The sequence below is a fragment of the Podarcis gaigeae genome, assembly GCF_964106915.1.
Source record: "Podarcis gaigeae genome assembly, chromosome: 7".
NCBI classification, from domain to species: domain Eukaryota; kingdom Metazoa; phylum Chordata; class Lepidosauria; order Squamata; family Lacertidae; genus Podarcis; species Podarcis gaigeae.
In genome coordinates, this window is record NC_139683.1 from 27850829 (window position 1) to 27874207 (window position 23379).

The window sequence follows — 23379 nt, forward strand, 5'->3', positions numbered from 1 at the left end:
TCATTTCTGAACAAGTTAAAAAGTATAGGTCCCTATACAGATCATTGGGGAACTCCCCTTCCTCACAGCTCTCCATTTGGAGAACTGTTCACCTATTCCTACTCTGTGTTTCCTTTTGCAATGTCTCTTATTCCATGACTGCTCAGACTACTCAGACTTTGGTGAGATAATTTGTTGAAAGCTTTTTGAAATTCCAAGTATGCTATGTCAACCGAATCACTTATGTTGATATGCTTGTTGACACCCTTAAAGAACCCTAATAGGTATCTTGTCAAAAGTGTTTTGAAAGCCTAAGTATATGATGTCAACTGGATCAACCTTATCTATATACTTGTTGACACTGCTGAGTGAGATGAAGGAACCGACCTGGACCCTGTGATCGTCATCATATTTGGGGCCAGGAAGTAAGTTGTTCTTCAGGTCTGTTGGCTGTCCTGGGGGTTTGGCCTTCCTCATAACAACTTTGGCATATAAGGCCAAATAAGTCACAGTTGGAGGGGAAGTTGTAAGCCTCTGGCTGCCCCTTGAAGAGAATGGGGTATCCCATTAAAGGGATCCTGGAGGGGACACTCCTATCTGGATGCCCAGTTGGGGCTAGGGCCATAGCACTCCTCCAAAGGCAAGTTTGGGCTGTCTTACCAATTTGATGTATGTCATAGTACTTCCTTGCCATTGACTCAGAATCATGGAAATCTTCCAACAGGCAGACTTCCTCATGGAAATCCTCATGGAAATCTTCCAGCAGGCAGGCTGGATGAACCAGGTTCAGGGCTGTCTCAAGCATATGCGGTGCCGGGATGCAAAGATCTGCCCGGCATCCCCCCCCCCAGGTTGCCCAGTCCCAGGCACGCAGGAGGGCAGAGCTGGCCAGCTGCCTCAGCATCTCGCTGCCTCAGTTGCCCCTGAACTCGTGGTGCAGAGCCACCCGCAGCAGAAGAGCCCACTGCGACACTCCAACCGATGGGCGGCCTCTTCTCTAGACTCAACTCTTAGGCCCTGGACTCTCGGCCTGGCACCCCTGAGAGCCCGGCACCCGGGTGCCCTGCACCTCTAGCGCTTATGGGTAAGATGGCCCTGACCAGGTTACGCCCAGTGTCTAAGCCAAAGCCATCTGTGATCAGTACAGTTGTGGCCTAATTTGAAACAAAGATCATTGTCACGAGAGGCTATTCAGATACATGCATGGTCTGGGGTTGGGGGCTCACAGCACGTGGGTCTGCAACTATCTTTTTGCAAAAGTGTAGACCTTTGATAACATCTCAAGACAACATTACTTTAGGAAAATTTACATTAAAAAATACTGTACAGCCCCCACCCCCAATAACATATGTTCACTGGGTGGCTCATAAGAAATAATTGTGCCAAGAGCTTTATATTTTGAACGGAGGTTGTATGCTATTTTGATGGTGTTTATTTCACTTATGTGGTTGCTTGGCAACCATTCACACCACACTGCTGCTTATTGTCATTCGTTGTAAGCATATTTTAACATACTGGTGATGGTATTTAAGGATTCCCATCTTCAAAGAATTCACATTTAGCATTAATGCTAGTAGTAACATTTAGAACTGCTACTTCACTAATTATGTAGTAATGATTTCTGTGTTTACGCCAAATCATTTCTTTGTTTGTTTCTAGACCTTGGCTGAGTTTTAGTGATGGATAATATGACAAGTGTATGTATACCTTAAGACTTAATTTCTTCATCCATATAGTCAAGTAGTCCTCCAAGCATTGGGGAAGAGCTTTGGCTCAGAGTTGGAGCTCAGTCTTTATGTACAGAAAGTCCCAAGTTAAATCCCTAGCAACTCTATGTAGGACTGGGATTGGCAAAAAACAAAAACGAAAAACACCATTTGTGAAGGGTCACTACCAGTCAGTATAGACAGTGCTGACCTAGATTGCACACCAACAGTCTGGCACAGCATAAGAGAGCTTCCTATGCAATCCAAAAACAGATGGGCCCTTCAAAGATTTGAAATCTTTTTTTCATTCTCAAGGTTTCTGAGGGTTTCAGTGCAGAAGAGACACTTGGCAAAATCTGCTTGCTGCCACTGCAAGTGAGAGGAGTTTGGAACTGATTTTGACATGAGAATTATTGTTAAAGTACAAAATTGTTTCTTTCTTTTTAACTGCTACAGTAGTTGTGCCGCTACACCACATGTTACCATTTGATTCCCACGAGAAGTCTGAACCATTGTGCTCTTGCTCAGGGGAAAAGGCAATGCTGGCTTTTCTAAAGGACTTGCTTGTGAGCTGTTTTCTAGCACGGATTTCATATCTCTATCTGTATATATATATCTGTCCCGATTTAGACCGGTATGGGTAGGTTGCTTTTGGTTTCTGGTCTGAAGCCATGTAGGAGGAGGAGGAAAGGGGGCATTCGTGAAGCGCCTGCAGTTCTGATATTGGTCTTGAAAGGAAATAAAGGTAAAAAAGCAAATAGGAAACTTTGGTCACTGCTGTTTCACCCACAGCAAAAACCAAAAGCCCTTCTGTAATTATTCATATCTTCAGTGCACTCATTTCATGCTACATCAAATGGGAAGGTTCTCAGTAGGAATGGAAAATCTGTCAATTTTGGTTTCTCATTTTCCTTCAGTTCACATTTCTGGATTTGCTTTTTTAAAAAGTCGTCATGACAATTCATCAGCATTTTTGTGTGAATTTGTCCTAATATACACATTTTGTATGCAATTTTGCCCAATGTCTGCAGTTTTGCAAGGCAATTAATTATAATATTATCCACTTTGCCCTAGTATATGCATTTTGTACACATTACTTAGTAGGAGAACAGTATTGCAATATTCAGAGAAAAGTGAATTCCAAAAGTTGGCCGTGTTTGGGCTTGTGCATTGCTTTAGATTAGAATGTTTGCCTTTAAAACTGAAGTGACTTTTTCATCCATCCCTAGCTCACAACACAATGCTATGAATATTTACTGAGAAGTGCTCAGTAGGTCTTACTCCCAGGAAAGTCTGCATAGGATTGCCGCTTCAGTTGTTTGAGCAAGATCTTTTCAATTGTACAGTTTTTGTCAGATCTAATTTTTAGGTATAAAATGAAAAAAACTGTTTGGTGTTCTTCATAGTTGAGAACCCCTCATTGGTTACTAGGCTCCAAAAAGAGCAGCTGAGAGGGTAATACAGTAAGAATACAGTAAGTAAGTAAGTAAGTAAGTAAGTATGGAGAATACAGTAAGTCCACAACTTATGCACATTTTAACTTGCACACATTGGGTTTTACACACTTGGCAAGGAGAAAAGAGAAAAATAAAAAGGGGGATGGAAAGGGAGCAGGTGTCCTAGAAAAAAAGACTGTCACAACCCTACCCACCATAGCACCCAATGTTTGTTTTGTTTGTTTATTGTTAATACGGCCAACAGCCAGCATACTATTGCGGCCAATATGTTTTGACTATAGGTAACTTTTGCTTTAGGTGCTGTTCCTGGAACATAACCCTCACGTAAGTTGCAGGCTTACTGCATATCAAAAAGATTGTGGAATAGTTGAGTGGTGCATCAGATGATGGGTTGGTCAGGTCAGTCCTGAGTAAAACCAAATCCATAGATCTATACTGAATTTGGCGGGCACAGTATTTTTGTGCCGTCTCAGCAGAGCCTAACTCTGAGTTCTTGAAGATGGGACTTTTGTTCTGCATGTTTCTGACTCATTCTTTGATTCTTTCCCATCTTCTTTCCATACCATTCTGAAGGATGCTAAACCACTGATTCTAGATGAATTCCAGGGAAATCCAGCTTCTTTGGATTAAGTCTTCAGTATTTTTATACCAGTCTTCTCCCTTCATGCAGAAGCAACTTCTAATAATTTTTGGTAAGGGGGAGGGGGGATTCAGCAGCAGAAAACACTTTCTATATTTCCTTTGATCTTCCTTTGAGTCCTCCATCAGTACAAGGAAGGTACTAGCTGGAGATTTGGGCTGTTACAATGAAGCTTATAAGGGGGACAATTGTAAGGTCTTAATTGTTTTGAGCTTCATTAGCAAAGTAGCAGCACCCACAATAAAACCAAGTAGATCTGTTTTCTGAATATTTTGACAAATATTTCTCTACTGACTAATTAATAATTTTTTCAGTTGTAATAAGAACTAATTACTTTTTAGCTTGGGGACTATTTGATGGTGTTTCCTGCTTGGCAGGGGGTTGGACTCGATGGCCCTTGTGGTCTCTTCCAACTCTATGATTCTATGATTCTATTTGAGACTCTTTTTAGAAGAGCAGAGGAACTGTCAGAGCAGCCGAGGTCTATTATACTTTAATACATAAAGATTCAGTTTAGTTGATTTCTGTCTCTTATATCCAGATTTTTCAGTCCCTGAAAACATGAAGTAACAGGTCATAGGCATCACTGTAATAAGCAATGTGTTCTAGAAGCAGTGCAGGAAATGCTGAAAGATGGAGAAGGCAGCGTCGAAAAGCAGTGCTGATCTAACTGGGGGAAATTCTTCTTGTCCTCACAGGTCATTAGCTGAGAGGCTATTCACAGAGAGGTCATCCAGCACAAACCTTCATGGAATAAAAGGCCATTCGTGTCAGCGGAGGTTGTGCAGGATAATTTCTCACTGGATTGCACCACTGACCTTTAAACGTAGAACTGAAGGCTCCCATTTAGCATGAGATTCTTTCTGACCATCTCATTAGAACACAGTCATTCCTTGGTGTATCTCAACATGGATTGTGGTAATTGGGACCATAGCTGATGGTCATCAGGTTTCTCTTTTTTTTATATATAAAATATTTATTAAAGATTTTCTTAATACAATAAAACAACAACAACAAAGTAACATATAACATTATAATAACCATATTTTCTTCGCTTCTTTGGACTTCCTCGCATCTCTCGTTCCTGCGTTCCAAGTTTATCAAACTTTAACCAGCAATTTATCACCTTGTTTCTTGTTTTATAGTTTTCCAATATTGTGTCCCTAATTTTAGATATTTTTACCCAAACCTTAAAAGCTTAATTTTAACATAATATTTATCCAAAATTTATCTTTTCTTAGATTTGATGGTCATCAGGTTTCTCAATTCTTCAGTGGGTGCATAGTGAGTTACTCACCTTGTTTAGGTTGTTCCAGGAATAGGATGTGGACTGTGGCAAGCAGAAACTGAACATCCTTCCCTCATTCACATTCTGTTCCATTCTTCAGTCCCTACCGTTTCCCTCAGGCGTCCAATCTCCAGTTGACCTTTATAATGTATTCCCAACTTTTATTTTGGTGGGAGAGGGAGAGATGGCATGGAAGACAGAGACTTCATGCATTTGCTGTGTTTCTAATATTAGCTACCTGTATCCAAAGCAGCTAATGTTTTTTCTTTTGCTTAAAAACTGTGGTTGCAATACTACACCCTGTTACACATTTATACAACCATTGTTTTCCCCAAGTGTGGTTATGTTTGGTGAGCTGGATTTCTGCTATATATCAGGAATAGTTTGGTATCCTATGTGAGTGTTTGGTTTCTAATAAATTGTCAGCATATTTGCCAGGATTATTTAGGATCAGTGTCAAGAAGGAGGCCCGTTTATTTTATCTATTTCATGTATTTAAATATTTCTAAACTGCCCACTCGTAAAATATCACGGTGATGTACGGCAATGAACGCAGATATAGCTGAACATAAAACACCATAACATCAATGCAAAATAATTGTAAAAATGTCAGGCTCATCTTCGGGAAAATTAGGCCTGTTGGCATGAAAAGGTCTTCAAGACAAATCTGAAAGTTAGTAATGAGGATGCCTGTCAAATCTCTGCTAGAAGAGTATTCCATGGTATAGGACTGGTGACAGTGATGGCTGGTGTCCATTGGGACTGGTGGGGCAAAAGGCATGGAACCCAACAGCAGATGGAGTCAGAGACAAAGACAGATGGAGTCACCACATTCTACTTCTGCCCCCATCCTCCTCCCTGCTGAGTTCTACAAGGGCAAAACTGAGACTAAGGAGGAGGAAGCTGGAAGCAGCCAGGGCCACTCCCTGGACTGGATGTAAGTAAGAAGGTAGGCAGATGGGAACTGGCTGAGGTCAGACTGAAGTTGGTGGGCAGTTCCCCATTTGCCCTGTTGGACCAACTTCCACTGACCAAGAACATCAAAGGCCTAGCTTCTAATTGAGGTGCGTTGTGCATCTGTAATGCAGGGGACGACTAATAGCACTCCAAAAGGTGTAAGGGCTCACTCATTATTTTTATTTTTTTCTTTCAACTGAAACACGATGCCCTATGTACTTAAAGCCATTCAAGTTGCTAACAAACCATGGAATGAAGCCCAGGGTATTAGAACCCTGATTGTGAAGAACAGCTCTGGTTGAGGCAATATTCATCACAGTTATCTGGAATTCTTCTTTGGCAATCACTCGTAGCCAAGTAAGATTGTCTTCCATAAACACGGTTTTAACAATAAGTCCATTAGTGACTGTGGAGGCCGGGAGAAAGCTGCACTCGCAGAGAAAAAGAAGAAGAGTTTGGATTTGATATCCTGCTTTATCACTACCCAAAGGAGTCTCAAAGTGGCTAACATTCTCCTTTCCCTTCCTCCCCCACAACAAACACTCTGTGAGCTGAGTGGGGTTAAGAGACTTCAAAGAAGTGTGACTAGCCCAAGGTCACCCAGCAGCTGCAAGTGGAGGAGCGGAGATGCGAACCCAGTTCCCCAGATTACAAGTCTACCGCTCTTAACCACTACACCATACTGGCTCTCAGGCAATGCTGGATTTTGGCATCAATGTTGGCCCTTGTAGAAAGATAACTGCCTAGGTAGGAGAAGTGATCAACATTTTCCAACGATACACCATTGAGTTGGATTTGTGGTGCTGCAGAGGGGTCATTTTGTACTTGTTGGTGCAGCACTTTGGTGTTTTGGATGTTGAGTGATAGTCATCACAGTTATCTGGAATTATGTCCCACTGAAGGCAGAAGGACTTATTTCTGAGGAAACATGCTGAGGGTTGCATTGTATGGCAGTTTTTCAGGCTCTCTGATTGCAAAGTGACAAGCAGATTTCACTGGTCTGTCTACAGAAGCGGTGTACTTGATATACTTAGCATAACACACTAAACCCTGATTTGGAGGTACACTTGGGATCTTAACCAGGGTAGAGGCAATAAGCCATGGTTAGCATTAAAACATGCAAAAAGGTTCTTTACTAAAGCTAATATAAATACTTAAATGAAGGGATCCTTTTAGGCACAGTTATTAATTCCTGGCCACTGAATGACAGCCTCATCTCTGCTCCAGTCTGTTGTCTGCATCAAAATATTTTGCTTTGTTCTCCTTGTGCATTATTCCTGCTGCTATTAAAAGTTGCTGCTTTGAAAGGCCAAAGGGCTTCCTTTGAGTGCTGTTGCATGCTGTTTTTCAGAGGGCTGACTTTTAAAGACTACAATGGTATAATTTGCAAGACTTCTGGGGGTGGGGGGAAATTCAAAAGCTAAGCATCAACAAACTCAAAGCTTACCATCCTGTGGTGCATGCTAGTATTTGACACCACCATGTGAAGAGTAGAGGTTTGAGTCTGAAGAGCACTCTTTTCAACAGCCAGTAGGAACAAGAATAGGTGTATGCTGCAGAGATGATGTACTTTATTCTCTCATTGAGCACGCCAACAACTCCTTTGATTTTTATATATTTGCCCATAATTTAGGTCATCCATCTAAGTACCTGGAGCATATTCAACCCTTAACATCTCAGTGTGGGGAATTGCCACATTATCCTTATGGGTAGGAACGATTGCAGCTGAGCTCTGGCTGACTTCCTTTGCATGTCATAACCTATGGCTTACCACACGTGATTGAATTACTCCTGTTTTGCTCTATTCCACTCTTCCCAGCTCATGCTTGTGGAAAACAAACTCTGATCCCTGGATTAACATTACATCTGAACCAGGATCATGGCTTGTTTTACTTCTGAATAGCTATGATCTGTAGTCACAGTTTGTTCTTGGCTTACTGATCTTGCTTGATTGGAGCAAAATAAATCATGGCCTCTGGTTTGGGCATAATACTAAGGCAGAGATTGTGGTTTATTTCCACCCCCAGCAGGAACTGGGAGGTGCAATAAAATAGCCCAGAAATAAAACCCAGTTAGGCCTGTTGCTTGACATTTATTAATGCCTTATTCTATCCTTGCAGGACTGTGTTTCTGTTTTGGTCAACCTTTTTCCTCCTGTAAACTTCATTCTAACCTTGTGTGAACAATTTTTGTCAGTCTCACACATCCTGTCTGACCTTGTAAAGGGAAATACGTTGTGTGGAAAAATATTCAACAGTCTTTTTGAAATTGAGATGAATGTTCAGTTTCTTTCTTGTTCATTAGATCAGTAATGTGCAAGAAATGTAAATATGCCTCTGAAGTCTGAATCTCTTCATGAACTTGCTTGGTCTTTTCTGCACTTGATAAGTGCTTTGCAATCAAGGGCATTTAAAAGTGTTTCTGGTTTTCTTTTGTTATACTGAGGACAGAAGGGTTGGGGCTAAAATTTTATGCACCATCCTTTGTTCCCATTTGTAATTACATTCATTGCCTTTTTATTCCTAATGCTTCACTATACATCCTTATTTTCCTACTGCATTATTAAAAATCCTGAAAGATATGTGTAATGTGTCAGTGCTAATAACCAGCAAATCAAAACTCTTGTCTGAATTTTCAAGGCATACACAGCTGGGTATAAGCATATCTCTCTATTTCGGTTCCTCATTCTAGCATTCTTAAATTCAGTTCTCCTCATTTCCACACCAATTTACCATGAAAATTCATCTGCATTTTGATCCAGATTTCTCCTAATAGACATATTTGTGTACAATTTTGCCTAATAACACATTTTTGCAAAACAGTTTCTTCTCAAAATAATGCAACTTTTAAATGTTGTTATAGCATGTTTATGAACCCTTTACTCCAGTATATGTAGTAATATCTGGCTGGAAAAATGCATTGCAAAATTTGGAGAAATGTGAATTTGTAAGGATGGCTGTGTTTCAGTTCTTGCACTGCTTTGGAAAGTGACAATTAGGTGGGTTCATCTTGACATCCAAACTGAATAAAATTCCTCTCCTATCCCAATGCTCAGACTTCTGCCCACTCAAAGAGGCAATGTCCTATTTCCCTTTCGCTGATACTATAGTGGTTTTCTATTTAACCTTTGCTTTCTTGGCCCTGTTCCAACTGCCCCAAATGTCTGCTCCTGGAAAGGAAAAGTAGAGGGAGAATTTTGAGTATGCAGACTTAAGGGGTCAGTAATGCCCCTTCGGAGTCTAGGTTTGGCCTACTGGTGACCAGGTAGTGCTCTTTGTTCCTGCACTATCATTGACTACAACTCGCGAGGATGGTTTAATGAAAACTCATGCTGCTGAAATAATGGTGTTTTAAGTGAGGTTGTCTTTCCCCATTTCGAGAAATAAGGGTCTGACATGATTTTGCTTGAGAGAAAAATGGTTTGAACAGAACCATCTTCTGCCAGTAATAACCGTGTAGTGCCTTATATTTTATTTATGTTTACTTACATTTCTATCTTGCTTTCAGACTGAAAGTCTTAATAGGGCCATTGGAACATCCTCCATTGAGGGCCAAGCTTGAAGTGATGCTGGAGATCAGTGAGCACTATCATAGTGGGCTTTTTAAAAAAGAGTTAATAATCTATTCCACCCCTCCCCAAGATGAGATCAGGATCTTTGTGCTGGGGGAATGATCATTTTCTGCACAACCTTATGCATATCTACCCAGTGCAACTCTATGCATATCTACCCACTGCATTTATTGCTGCTTACTCCTAGGTAAGTTCATATAGCACAGCAGCCTTACTCCCTTACTCCAGCTACTTAACTTTTTCAAATCTACCCTCAAAAGCTGCAAACAGCAGCTTTGGAGGAATTTTTTAAAGACAGATTTTGTATCAGTTGAGTTTGTTGATGCTTCCATTTGTTTTGGCAAATTGTAGTGCTGGAGGTATAACGTTCAGTGTCAATGACACTAAAACAATAAAGAGAAAAACTTCAGTTGGCTGCCCTGTTTCAAGATTCTCCTGTGCGCTGCTTCTCAAGAATAAATATTATATGTGAGAATACCTTTTTCATAGGAGTTGTGTGACTCTGATCCTGTAGGCTCTTATTATCAAACACACATATATGTTTTGCCACGGACATTGAGGGTTCCCCATTGCATATACCCTTTTTAACACCTGCTAAAAACTCTTACGGTTAGACAAGCCAACCAGACGTAAATATTAATACTGCTGGTTTTTTTACACTGAATTTTTCAAAACTTATTTTAAACTTTGGTAATTTTGAAGAGCTTAGGAATTTGGAGAAAGCTTCTGATTAGAAGGTGTTACAGATTATGACAACACTTAGCATTTATAGAGAACTTGCTGATTTGTTTATTTTCACAGTGTTTTGTAAAATGCTGTAAATCTTACCATGAAGTAATTCAGTGTATTATCTCTATTATTGATCATGGGGAGGGATGTGAGGCTAAATGCCTTACCTAAAGCCTTTTTTGGGAATGCCAGCAATTGATTTATTAGAAGCGGCAATGAGATAAGGACAAATGGACGATCTTAGACAAAAGAGCTTTCCAGCCCTGGAGTCCAAATCTGGGGACAGATGGACCCTTTCTTATACCATGGCTAAAGGAGAAGTTTGCGTATCATGCAAAGCTAGAAGGGTTTTGTCAATGCCACTGGCCAGCATTGACTGTTGGCATCAGATGTCATTATGTATGTACCATAGATACAGTAGGTAAAATGTAATAGTAGAGTGCAGAGAGCCAATTCTAATTTTCAGTGACTGAAAATAATTAAGAACTTGTGCTTAATAATAAGGCTGCAGGGAGATCCCATCTCTGTGCAGCGGTCAGTGCATTTGTACCAAAGGTCCCAGCTTCTGTCATCTGCTTACTAGTGCTGTAGGGTAGTGTGATTGAAACTACTTATTAGCATCTCGAAAAAAAGTACAGAAATATTGGCTTAATTTCTTAAAGACAGCCGCTGCCTATGTACTTGAGTTTTTCTTTATAAGGGCGGTAGAGGTTGTCAAGAGATGCCTGGAAAGCAATTTCATGTAAAGAAAATGATATCTCGCTTGAGGGGAAGAAAGACTGTAGGGTAAAAAGTTAAGTTGTAGTTTAATCAACCATGACTACTTCAGAAGAGGCATTTATAGCAGTGCTTAAAAAGATATGAAGGGGAGGGGAACCCATTCTTCTATATGCTATCCATTCTTAACCTCTGGGGGAATAAAGTGAAGGGCGAATGTACAAATTTCAGAAGATTTGCTGGTGCAATTTCCATTTTCAGTGGTGTAAATAATTTCTCCTCCTGGAAAGTAAAGCCCAAGTTTTAAATACCTGCAATAATATTAGTCTTATTAAAGTCACTTGGGTGCATAGTATTGAAGATCTGGTGGAGAGAAGTTTATCCATGATTACTTGCTTGCATGAAACCAAAAATTCATGTGCAGCTCAATGCTCAGTGTACTGAATTTACTGGGATGCAAGTCTGCTGTGTCCAGTGAGGTGCAATCTTATAAGCTTCCCGGAGTCCCAGTAAGGAGAAAAGGCAAGATAGAAATAAATACAAAAAGTAGTGCAAATAGGCTGCAATCCTGTTATATATATGCTTGGTTGTAAGGTAATCTGTTAACAGTGTGTAAATTTATCTCTTATGACCCAGATTATAATTAATACTAAAGCAGGAATTAGGTTGTAGAGTAATGCAGCCACTTTTCAGTCTTGGATTTAATCAGGATTCTTCATTGAGTTTAGTAACATATCCAGCTTCATTGTAATGCATGTAGGTGACATTCACCTGGAATATTGAAAACAGTTGTCGTTGGCATCCGTCTGTCTAGGGAGACAATGGAGGAGTGAACTTTTGGGAGTGAAGTCAAATTTTGGAAGATGCAGCGTCTGCTGTGGCTGTGGAGACCAATACGAGAGTGACATGTTTTGTTGCCGCTGGGGCAGATGAAAGTGTCCAGTTGTGCTGCTACAAACGCACCATGGCGTTTCTTTTAGTAACCTTACAGGAAGCTGCCTTATACTGAGTCCGTCTATTGGTCCATCTAGCTCAATACTGGTAGTGGCTGTCCAGGATTTCAGGCAAGAATCTTTCTGAGCCTTGTTAGGAATTGAATCTGAGGTCTTTTGGCATGGAAAGCATGTATTCCACCATTGATCTTCCCCAGTGGTTTTGTGCTTTTTGTTTATTTACAGCTACATAGGTTGTGTTGCAGCCCAGTTGACTTCCCATTTTCTTCTCTGTCCCCTGCACGCACCCAACTCATCAAGTTTTTAAAAAATGAAAAGAAGAAGCCACCAGGCTAGGCAATTGGTGATTAAAACATGCAGCTATTTCCCTCAGGAAAGCTGAAAATCTATATGAAAGTTCCTGTAACATTTTCTTCCCTTTTGTTGTTCTTATTAGTGAAACTTGTGCCTAGTATTTAATCAGTACTAGGTATATTTATTTAGCTTAGGGATTTAAAATGCTTTCCCTGCTTTGCTGTCCTTTATGATGGTTTGACCCATTTTGTTCTGGAGGTCCCTGTGCCAAAAGGCCTTTCCCAAAGAGCCATTAACAGTACAGCCCTATACATGTCTAGTAAGAAATGAGCACTGCTGAATTCAATGAAGTTTGCTCCCAAGTACAGTGGTACCTCGGGTTACATACGCTTCAGGTTACAGACGCTTCAGGTTACAGACTCCGCTAACCTAGAAATAGTACCTCGGATTAAGAATGTTTCCGAGCACAATTCAAAGTGTTGGTGCTGACCTTTAAAGCCCTAAACGGCCTTGGTCCAGTATATCTGAAGGAGCGTCTCCACCCCCATCGTTCTACCCGGACACTGAGGTCCAGCACCAAGGGCCTTCTGGTGGTTCCCTCACTGCGAGAAGCCAAGTTACAGGTAACCAGTCAGAGGGCCTTCTCGGTAGTGGTGCCCTTCCTGTGGAACGCCCTCCCCTCAGATGTCAAAGAGAACAACAACTACCAGACTTTTAGAAGACATCTGAAGGCAGCCCTGTTTAGGGAAGCTTTTAATGTTTGATGCATTACAGTATTATTTTTTTTTAAGCCACCCAGAGTGGCTGGGGAAGCCCAGCCAGATGGGCGGGGTATAAATAATAAATTATTTTTTTTATTATAACTTTGCTTCAGGATGAGAACAGAAATTGTGCTCCGGCAGTGCAGCGGCAGCGGGAGGCCCCATTAGCTAAAGTGGTGCTTCAGGTTAAGAACAGTTTCAGGTTAAGAACAGACCTCCGGAACAAATTAAGCTCTTCACCCGAGGTACCACTGTAAGTCAGGATGGCTGCCTAAGTCTTCCACAAAACAGTTCCAGTGTGGATACAAACAGTGCTTCACAAATTGTTTTTGGACTGGGTGCAAAGTCCTTGGAAAGGAAGCAGTGGAGACCCTGTTGCATATTGCACATCTCATTTAGATTAAAAAAAGAAGATCCATTCATCTTGGTAACCTGTATGGCTGTGCTATTATAGTCTGCGTGCCTCATGTTGTCAGGGCAGGATAGGAGGAGGCTGGTGCTTGCATGTCTCCATGGCGACCTTGATGTTGGCCTGATGCCTGCAATCTGGCCTGTTCACAAAGCACCATGCCCTGATGAATTATTTAGCTGCACTGGAGAAAAATATAGCAACAGGCTCCCGCTGAGTGGCTGAGGAGAGCGGTAAGGTGACATCAGTAGCTTAGGCTGATGAGCCCAGGGGTTTGCAACAGCTAGCCAGCAGGATCAGTTTGCTTTTATGAAGGCTTTGCGTTTTTTTTCTTTTTCACTTTGGCCTAGGATCTTCTTATTTTGCCCGTGAGGAGAGGCAGAAGGAAACATTTTGTTCATTCAATGACTTGCCGGTCACTTTGGAGCCCGACAATTACCCTGCAACAATTTCAGTGTTTTTGTTTTGTTTTGTTCTGTTTTATCATTTTATATGTTTCCATAGTTAGCAATTATACTAAGTGAAGATGGGAAGAATTCTGTGCATTGTAGAAATGGAGGCTGGACCGGTGGTAGACTGTCCTCACTCTTTTCTGTGTGCATTGGATACTTTATTGTTATGAAGCAACTGGGGATTTTGCTAGAGAGATTGTTGGGTGATGAAGGCTGAGTTGTATGTTATGTCAGTGGTGGGCTAGCTGCTCGCGGGGAGAGCACGCAAACAAAGCAGTTTGTCATTCCATGTTACAAACTGTAGTTACTGCGGGAGTAGAAATACTTAGAATCATAAAAATGTAGGGTTGGAAGGGACCACGAGGGCCATCTAGTCCAACCCCCTGCAATGCAGGAATCTTAATCGAATCATGGAGTTGGAAGGGGCCACGAGAGTCATCAAGTCCAATCCCTTGCAGCATTTCAGGAATCTTTTGCCCAACATGGAGCTCAAACCCATGATTCTCATGCTCTACCAACTGAGCTATCCCAAATAATTCCTGACAGATGGCCACCAAAGCTCTGTTTAAAAACCTTCAATGAAGGAGAGCCCACCACTTTATGAGGTACAGTGGTACCTCGGGTTAAGTACTTAATTCGTTCCGGAGGTCCGTTCTTAACCTGAAACTGTTCTTAACCTGAAGCACCACTTTAGCTAATGGGGCCTCCTGCTGCTGCCGCGCCGCCGGAGCCCGATTTCTGATCTCATCCTGAAGCAAAGTTCTTAACCTGAAGCACTGTTTCTGGGTTAGCAGAGTCTGTAACCTGTAGCGTATGTAACCAGAGGTACCACTGTAGTCCATTTTATTGTTGAACAGCTCTTGCCGCAACTCGTAAGGTCAGGGTGCAATTTCTGTAAATATACAAATAAATAAATGGTTTGGTCTGAATGAACTGCACCAGCATAAGACTCTCATGTTCCAGAAAAATAAGGTGTGTGGACGGGGGCTGTGTTTGCATGTGAGATGAGTTGGAGACCGTCTCACAGAAACAGCCTCCCATGTGGAATGACACCCACATGTTTCTGCTTTAAGCATCTGCCATCCTTGCGTCTGGCTTGAGTCCACAAAAGCGTGAACCTGGGGAGGACAGAGGCACTATGGATTGGTGATTCCCACGTCTAGGAACACACATGGTACTGATTGAATGCCCCCATGATGGTGCCAAGATGCCTGCCCTCAATTACCAGAGGAGTTTTTTGCATTTTTGGTAGGTTTTGCTTTGTGAATAAATACACAAATGTTTGCAGAGCATTTTTTTTGGGTAAAAGATGGACAACTTCCCTGAAGCATGGGGGAGGGCAAGACCGAACTGTTGTTCAGTTTTCAGCTGCAGAGTCAGGCTTGCACAGCAGCTGAAAAATTCACCGTGAAATCTACACTTGCGTTTTGTGTGGCTTTGTGCCTGAGTTTTCATTGCGGAATTAATAATAATTTCAATACTTTTGCTTGAAAACCCACCAAAATATTAATAAACCTTTCCTTATACTGTATATGTTGCAATAATGGCAGCATTCCAAATATATCAGGTTGTCTCCCAGTTGAGCTGCGTTGGCCTTCCTCCAGGCGGACTACTCCAGATCCCAAATGATGCACAGGTCGCTGCCTGCAGCAAGAGTGGGCTGAGCTGGAATATATTTCACATTTGTGTTTTATTTTTTATATCCTTCCCTTCCTCTTAAAGGAGCCCAACATGCTTATTCCATTTTTTGTGGGGGTAGGAGACAAATATGCAATATTTAGCTGCCAGCCCTGCCACAATGCTACTTACTGTGATACTACTACCCAGTGCTACTTGCCTGTTTTAAAGGAGCTGTCATATTTTTAGAACCTCAGTTGACCAGCTTCTGGGAATTTTGACTTCTTTCCATTTCAAAGTCTAGAAAAACGGTGTCTATCTGTTTTTGGGACACATCCCACTTGAAGCTAGTAGAACTACTTAATGTAGTGAGCACTCTAAATTTTAAAGTCTAAAAGATGGATAATAATAAGATACAGGACACTTACCTTGCTGGAGTGGAAATGAGTACTCAGGACTAAATGTGCAGAAAATAAGATGAGTGACTTTAAAACGCCCATTGGACACCTTTAAAATACAAATACTCTAGTAAGGAAAGCTGATACCACCAGGTTGCCGCATTTTCTCTGCCCACCCCCCCCCCTTTGTTCGGCTGATGTTCATAACCCAAATGGTTTGGACCAGGAATAGAAATAAGTAATGAAATAGAATTTGTAAGGTTTATATATCTTTAGTTTTCAATTAAAGTTGAATGAGCTGTTTCTGTTAAGGCGCACAACACTCTTTTCTTTTACCACAGCAGACATATTTTGTGTTAGCTGTAGATTAAGTAAACACTTTTCAGCTTCAAAAATACTGATTATATTTCCTGTATAAAGGAAAGGAATAAACAATCCTACTCGGTGCACAAAAGCCTTTTGAGTGTGCTTTTGGCAGAAAGTTTTTGATTTAGAGCTATAGAGTCAGAGTTGTAGAACTGAAATGGACTCCGAGGGTCACCTAGTCCAAACCCTTGCAATGCAGGAATCTCAACTAAAGCATTCATGGCAGTCTCTGCTTATCAACCAATGAAGGAGAGTCCACAACTTGCTGAGGGACTGTTCCACTCTTACAGTCAAAAGGTTTGGGATATTGTAACTTGAAGCCATTGATTTGAGTGCTACCCTCCAGAGTAGGAGAAAACCAGCTTTATCCATCTTTCATGTGACAGCGCTTTAGATATTTGAACCCCAATAACTCATGCGTCTATTTCAAACCAAGTTTTTCATTCTCAAAAACATTTTGTTGCTTGTGCTATAGTGCACAATGTATCTCCTTGCTATGAGTAGTGATTGCACAATTTGAAATACCCCTTTAAATGTAACTACTGTATTCAAAGGCAAATATAATGGTGGGTTCTCATCACTCAGTTGATTGCTGTATATGAAGGAGGTTCTGAACAGAAGCTTTTTGAAGCTTGGGAAGTTGTGGGCTGGCCTAGCAAACCAGTAAATTATTCTGCCAGTTCCACATCATCCTGGCCCAGTTAAAACAATGATCCCATAGCATCTTTGATATCTGTGTGAAAGGAGAGACAAAAGTCTCAAGTGTACAGAAGAAAATTCAGTGGCCCAGTACATTTTGAAAATGTCTTCTCTCCTTTTCAACACCATGGTATCATGCAATGGAGGTCACTGCCCAAATTTATGCTTGTCTCAGAGATGGACCAATTTTGCACTCTTCCAGAACCTTCCATTTCCCCCCTCACTTACCAGCAGAATGGTTTGCTTCTAAAAAGGGGCTTCAGTTTTATGAAATGCTCCTTGATGAATAGTAAGTGGACTTTGAAAGTCATCCAACTGTCATTTATATTAACTAGGGAAGAAATTTAATCTGAATTTGACTCAGCAGGTAGCTTGCTAGTTAAAATAACTCACACCTCTGTGTAAGTGCCTGACTTCATACTAGAGATATCAGAGAATTCCAATGGAAATGGGAATTGCCAATTTTTGCTTATTCATCAAGGTCCAGAATGGAAATAAATACAGTGAATATAATTGGTATTCACTGTTGTTGTTGCTTTCAGTTTGCAAATGATACATAATTGATTATTTCCCCCCATTTGCATTGTGTTTGTTTTGCATTCAAATGAATGGGCTGGAAAAATGAAATTTACATAAGGGACACTTGACTTGGAAAAGACTTTCGGACAAGTAACTTTCCCCATCCCAATAGCTGAGATAGTACAGAAAGCCATGAAAAGCCTGTGCTCAGTGTTTGCATCTGTTCTCATGCACTAAATGTGTGTCTCTTGCATTCTGTGTGTCCTTCTCAGACCTCTGATCACACAAAATCTCGCAGGCTGTAAATTGCCAATCCTTGCAAGCTGAGAGTTATTATACAGTCATGAAATTGGAAGAGATCCAGTGTGGGATATCTAGTCCCTGCTCCACCCTAAAGAGGATATCCTCTTTGAAAATCTTCAAGCGTATTCTGTAAACTCTCTAGGTGGTTTGGCCTAATGGCCTATTATCCTACTGCACTTCTGTTAAAAAAGGGGGAAAGGAGAGGGGGGAGAAATTGTATTTATTGTAAAAATGTGGTTTGAGTTCATTGATTTCTTCTAGCATGTTTTACATACAGTGAATGTATATATTGTCCCTGTTCAGAAGAACCAGAATAAATATTTTATGGTATGTTTATAATTTGCTTTGCTTACTCTATAATGGCTGGATTTCTGCTGTAGCTAATGAGGACAGAGCCTTGAATATTGTGGCAATGTTGTATCTGGAGCAAAATGATGGTTTAGCTGACAATTCACAATGTGATAGCACGAGGAAGCTGAGTTGCTTCTTCTTTTAAAAAAAATATTTTTAATTGATTTTCTTTTCTATAATTACAAACATGTCATATCAATAACATACATATTACACATCATCACCTCCTCCCTCCTGGACTTCCCTCAACTTCCATTTCTGATTTGTTGCCTCCTTATTATATACTGCTATTTTATACAATTCACTATATCATTCCTTCATCACATTAATTGTTCTTTATCAATAAGGATGTTAATGTTTATTTAAATGAAACTGAGTTGCTTCTGAAGATTGTGGCCAGTCTAGACTAATAGGATTTCCCACTCCCTCCAAGCCCTTTGAGGGTAGATGTGTTTTAGTTTGTTTTTAAAATAATTAAACATGGAACTTCATTTGAGTGTTTGAAAAGCTTTATAGTCATTCTTTCAGCAACTCTTACCATAACCCTGTAAGGTAGGCCAGCCCTATTATTTGAACATGACAGTTGAGTGGACTGCAGTAAGTTGTATGGCTGAAGTAAGGTATTTAGTACTCCACACCTCTTTAAAACGATATTCACTTCTGTAATTCCAGTAGTGAATGTGGTGTTTTCTTTTTGTCTGGTAAGTGACCAGACATTCTGGTAAAGCGTGTACTGTCTAATATATATTTTTCTGCAGGAATTATTTTTTCCTGTAAATTATACTACATGGTCCACAGCTAAGCATACAAAGTCAGGCTTGACTTCAGTTAATATCAACGTCTTTCACATATTCACTTTGTCTTTAATTATGTGACCACATACTGTTTCTCATATACAATACATTATATATCCCGCTTGAAACTTTATCCCTATGTTTTTAAAGCTTCCTTTTGCACTGTAATTCCTAAACTCATTTCTACAAATGTTAGGCAGGCAACCTATGAGGTGCACCTCTTGGCTGACATGCTAGCATTAGGACAGCTCAGTTGGTAGAGCATTAGACTCTCAGCCTCTGGGTTGTGGGTTCAAGACTCACATTGGGTAAAATATTCTTGCATTGCAGGGGGTTGGAATAGATGATCTTTGTGGTCCCTTCCAACTCTACAGTTCTATGATTCTAGGCAAGGCAAGGGAAGCAGGTCTCTGAGATTTGCAAAGTAGTAGAATTGGAGGGTTTGGAATACAGTAGTACCTCTAGTTACGAACTTAATTCGTTCTGGAGGTCCGTTCTTAACCTGAAACTGTTCTTAACTAGAGGCGTGCTTCCGCTAATGGGGGCTCTTGCTGCCGCTGCACCGCCAGCACATGATTTCCATTCTTATCCTGGGGCAAAGTTCTCAACTCAAGGTAACTCTTCCAGGTTTGCGGAGTTTGTAACCTGAAGCATTTGTAACCTGAGGCATTTGTAACTCAAGGTACCACTGTATAATTACAAGTGACATTCAAACTCAGATCATAACTAGTTTGGCACAGTTCCTACACTAGTTCTCCCAGCCACCATAGCTGCCCTCTTCTCTTTCCTGGTGAAAAAATACCTAGTGGCAATGAAAATGGCTATTGCTACGGTTTCATTAGGCCTTGCAGTATTCTTGGGAAAAACACTGAAAATTTCTGGAATAGGTTCCGTAGCTTTCAAGGAAATGGGTGAATGCCAATAGTCCAAAGTCAGAGAGTTTAGTGTATGCCTCTTTTCCTGAATAAACTTGCCCTGTGTTTGCCTGTCTTCGACTATACAGCTGTAGGTTCCTATGCCCTACTAGTTCTCCCAGCAGAGTGCCCCAGTCCATTAACTGATCTGTTGATTATCTTCAGGAAAAGTGTATGAATGTGAAAATACAGTAAGGGCCATGTGCTCTCTCCTCACACATCCTCCCCTATGATTATCAGTGGACCCATCCAATATTTTGAAATAATGGTCAAGTATTTAAAGCACCAATTTAGAACAATGGAAATGAAGATAAAGACTTGGGCTAATTTACAATAAAATTGCCACCACTAAGTTAGTTCATCACTATTTCACAACAGCAGCATCAAACTGTTGTAATCCTTTATTTCTGGCTCACCATGCAATGTTAATATGAGTATGTGTGAATACTTTTCACCAGACTGAACAGTTCTCCTTGGCATTTATCCTGAAACTGGGGCCAGCGCTGGAATTTTACAATTTTTCTTTAAAACAAAATCTAACCAAACAGACGAAGGAAATATTAAATACCATATATATACATATATATGGCAGTACATGACTTTATGAAATGAACTCTCCATCTCTCTCTGTAACTAAATGTCCTCCTGCTACATTCAAAAGGGCTTTTTTGGTTGTTTCATAGAAAATTAAATAGCAGTCAAGTCATAGACAGTCAATTGACCTGATTCTAACCTTAGAAATACTCCAGTGCAGACATTGGAGTCTGTGCACAGCTTGTCATTTCACTTCTACTTTTGTAGAAATTCCAACTCCCAAACTCTTTACAACTTGGGTCCAAACACCTTTGGAGTCCTGATCCCAATTTTCAATGACTCATAGTGTCACACTGCTCCAATTAATGATTTCCATCACCACCTGTTTCACTGTCCTTGCATCCAAATGTACTTTGGGGCACTATGTTTGGGGAAGGCTCCTGGTGATGTGTCCATTAAGCCCCAGAGCAAGCGTATGTGGGATAGCTCAGTTGGTAGAGCTCTAGACTCTTAATCTCAGGGTTGTGGGTTTGAGCTCCATGTTGGGCAAAAAGATTCCTGCATTGCAGGAGGTTGGACCAGAAGACCCTTGAGATTCCGTCCAACTCTACAATTCAATAATTATATAATGAATATTTTGGCAAGCTTGCCTTACAAACATGGCCAAAAGTTTTGTAATAGTGTGAAGCTCTTGAGACACTACATCCCTCAAGTTGAACCGAACACTTCTTGCAAATATGTGTCACAAAATTCTGACAGCCAATTTTGTTAGAAAAAAAGGTTCTTTGGAGCTAAGCAGCCACGGGGGCGCTGGACCTCTGTTTTTCTGCAGCAATTCTCCCTCCTCTCCAAACACCTTGGAGTTCAAAGGCCACCCTGAAATCATAAATCTGCCAAACGTGTGTTCATTATGATTATATATGCTGAAGCTCTAATTGTGTTCAACCCACCTTGAATGGACTGTGTGATGAACCTATGGCTGGTGAAAAATGAATGTTTTATGACTCAGAATGCCAGAGAACAGAAGGCCTTATTACATCAGATAAGTGTTGCTATGCACAGCAGATGTTATGCCACTACAGGATACAGAATCTATGGGGACAGTCTTCCATATGGTCTTGTGGCAAGATAAACCCTTGGTGGATGCTGCTTATGTGCAATATATTTTCCATTTTCCCAAACTGGGAATGCAGCTGTGGGATAGTAAGGCCTAATTAATCATTTATTGCAGATTTACAATTTATTGCCCAGAGATGCCTATCTCAGTTATTGATTTTGGTGATTCCACCCCCCACTCCATGTAGCTGTTCTATAATTGCATTTTTATGCAGCAATAAAAAACTAAAGCATATGTATTAGTGATAGGAAAGACCATTGTCTGTGGCTAAATGGTATCTGCTCATTAAAATGCAAGTGTCAACTGTATATGTTCAGAGTGTCACAGTACATTTTGTTTTCTGTATCTGGGTTCTCAAAAATACTGTGATAATAAAGGGCTGGAGAGTCTCATTATGCCTTCCTGGTTCACACACACACAGCTCCAGGCATTAACATTTCGTGTTTATTCTTAAGAATGGAGTGCTATTCAGGGCTCTCCCCCCTTCCTTGCAGGTAGGAATAGACTACCTGATTCTCATTCTAGCTGTTTGTTCAGATCCCACCCTCTTAGGACATTAGTTAATGTGAAAATGGGATGTAATGGATTTGTGGATGGAAATGTGTAAAATTGGCATGGACCAGAAGTACATTCAAGTTCCTCCCTAGCGCAAGATAGAATGAAGGATGATCTCTTCCTGAAATTAGCAGGTTGAGTTGAAACAGCGGGAGACTGAAACAGCTGATGAACAGTTGGTTAAGGATAATTGACCTGGCCAACCAAAGTTATGATCCAATTTAGATTTGGATTCATCTTGTCTATTTTTTGTTGTTCTGTGTTCTGGTAGTGCTATAGATCATTATACTGTTTTAAATGAGGAACAGGGTCTTGTCTGCAGTGGCTTCTAAGCTGGGCAGCTCTTTCCCCCTTGAGGTCAGGTTGGCATAGTTCTTCCCATTTGGAGGAGAGTAAATGCACCCTTATTTTGTTACGCCATTTTTACCCGGCAATTTTGAAAATTTAATGGTATGCCCTTGTTTAACCTGCTGGGTTTTGTTTTTGTTTAAATTGTTGATTTGTGGTTTAAATGGTTGTTTTGACTGATATTATTTTGAGTTTCTTTTTGGTTAGGAATGTTATGACGGAAGATTAGTATACAGATATTGCAAATAGTGGAGGAAGTGGCTCAAACACAAGAAAATAGAGAGATATAATTTTCTACAAGAGGAAAACCAAAAGTTTTATGGTGTGGTTATACTAAGAAAATAATTATCCCCTTCTCTCTTTTCTTATGTGGCAGGGCGTAAGCCATGGCTCACATTTTCAGACTGAGAAAGTTTTCGCTAAATAAATAAATAAATGATTATGTGAATCTCATTATTGTTTACAACCGTCTGCTTATGCAGCTACAGTGTATTGTTTTCGTGTGGTATGGCTGTGATCCAATGTCAAATAGGGCTCCAGTGCAGCTGTGTGAGTACTGCTCTTCACTGTCAGAAAATGCTTCATGAGCAAAATGTCTGGATCGTTCCCCAATACTGGAAAAAATGGGAAAGTGCTTGCACAGAACTTAGAGCAGGGGTCAGCAAACTTTTTCAGCAGGGGGCCAGTCCACTGTCCCTCAGACCTTAAGGGGGGCCGGACAATATTTTGAAATAAAAAATAAAAATGAACGAATTCCTATGCCTCACAAATTCCTATGCCTCAGAGATGCATTTTAAATAAAAACACACATTCTATTCATGTAAAAACACCAGGCAGGCTCCACAAATAACCCAGAAATGCATTTTAAATAAAAGGACACATTCTACTCATGTAAAAACACACTGATTCCTGGACCGTCCGTGGGCCGGATTTAGAAGGCAATTGGGCTGG

At 40.7% G+C, this 23379-nt stretch overlaps 1 protein-coding gene and 1 long non-coding RNA gene across 5 annotated transcripts in view; one reads left to right on the forward strand and one right to left on the reverse strand.

Moving 5' to 3' along the window:
* LOC310848730 overlaps window positions 1-21386 on the reverse strand; it is a 76580-nt gene extending 55194 nt beyond the window's left edge. For 2 of the 3 annotated variants that reach the window (XR_014566557.1, XR_014566558.1), the window contains exons 1-3: window positions 21359-21386; window positions 15948-16037; window positions 14971-15031 (exon numbers count right to left, since the gene is read on the reverse strand). This is a non-coding gene — a long non-coding RNA (uncharacterized lncRNA). Of the gene's footprint in view, window positions 1-14970; window positions 15032-15947; window positions 16038-18168; window positions 18406-21358 lie in introns of those variants that run through there. The other variant, XR_014566559.1, reaches the window with a different exon arrangement.
* MMP16 (matrix metallopeptidase 16) overlaps window positions 1-23379 on the forward strand; it is a 181437-nt gene that overhangs the window by 9459 nt on the left and 148599 nt on the right. Inside the window, exons 1-2 of one of the 2 annotated variants that reach the window (XM_083747795.1) lie at window positions 5989-6007; window positions 9535-9785. The exons of the other annotated variant lie outside the window; for it this stretch is intronic. The gene's annotated coding sequence lies outside the window, so the exon portion shown is untranslated. Of the gene's footprint in view, window positions 1-5988; window positions 6008-9534; window positions 9786-23379 lie in introns of those variants that run through there. 2 annotated transcript variants of the gene reach the window in all.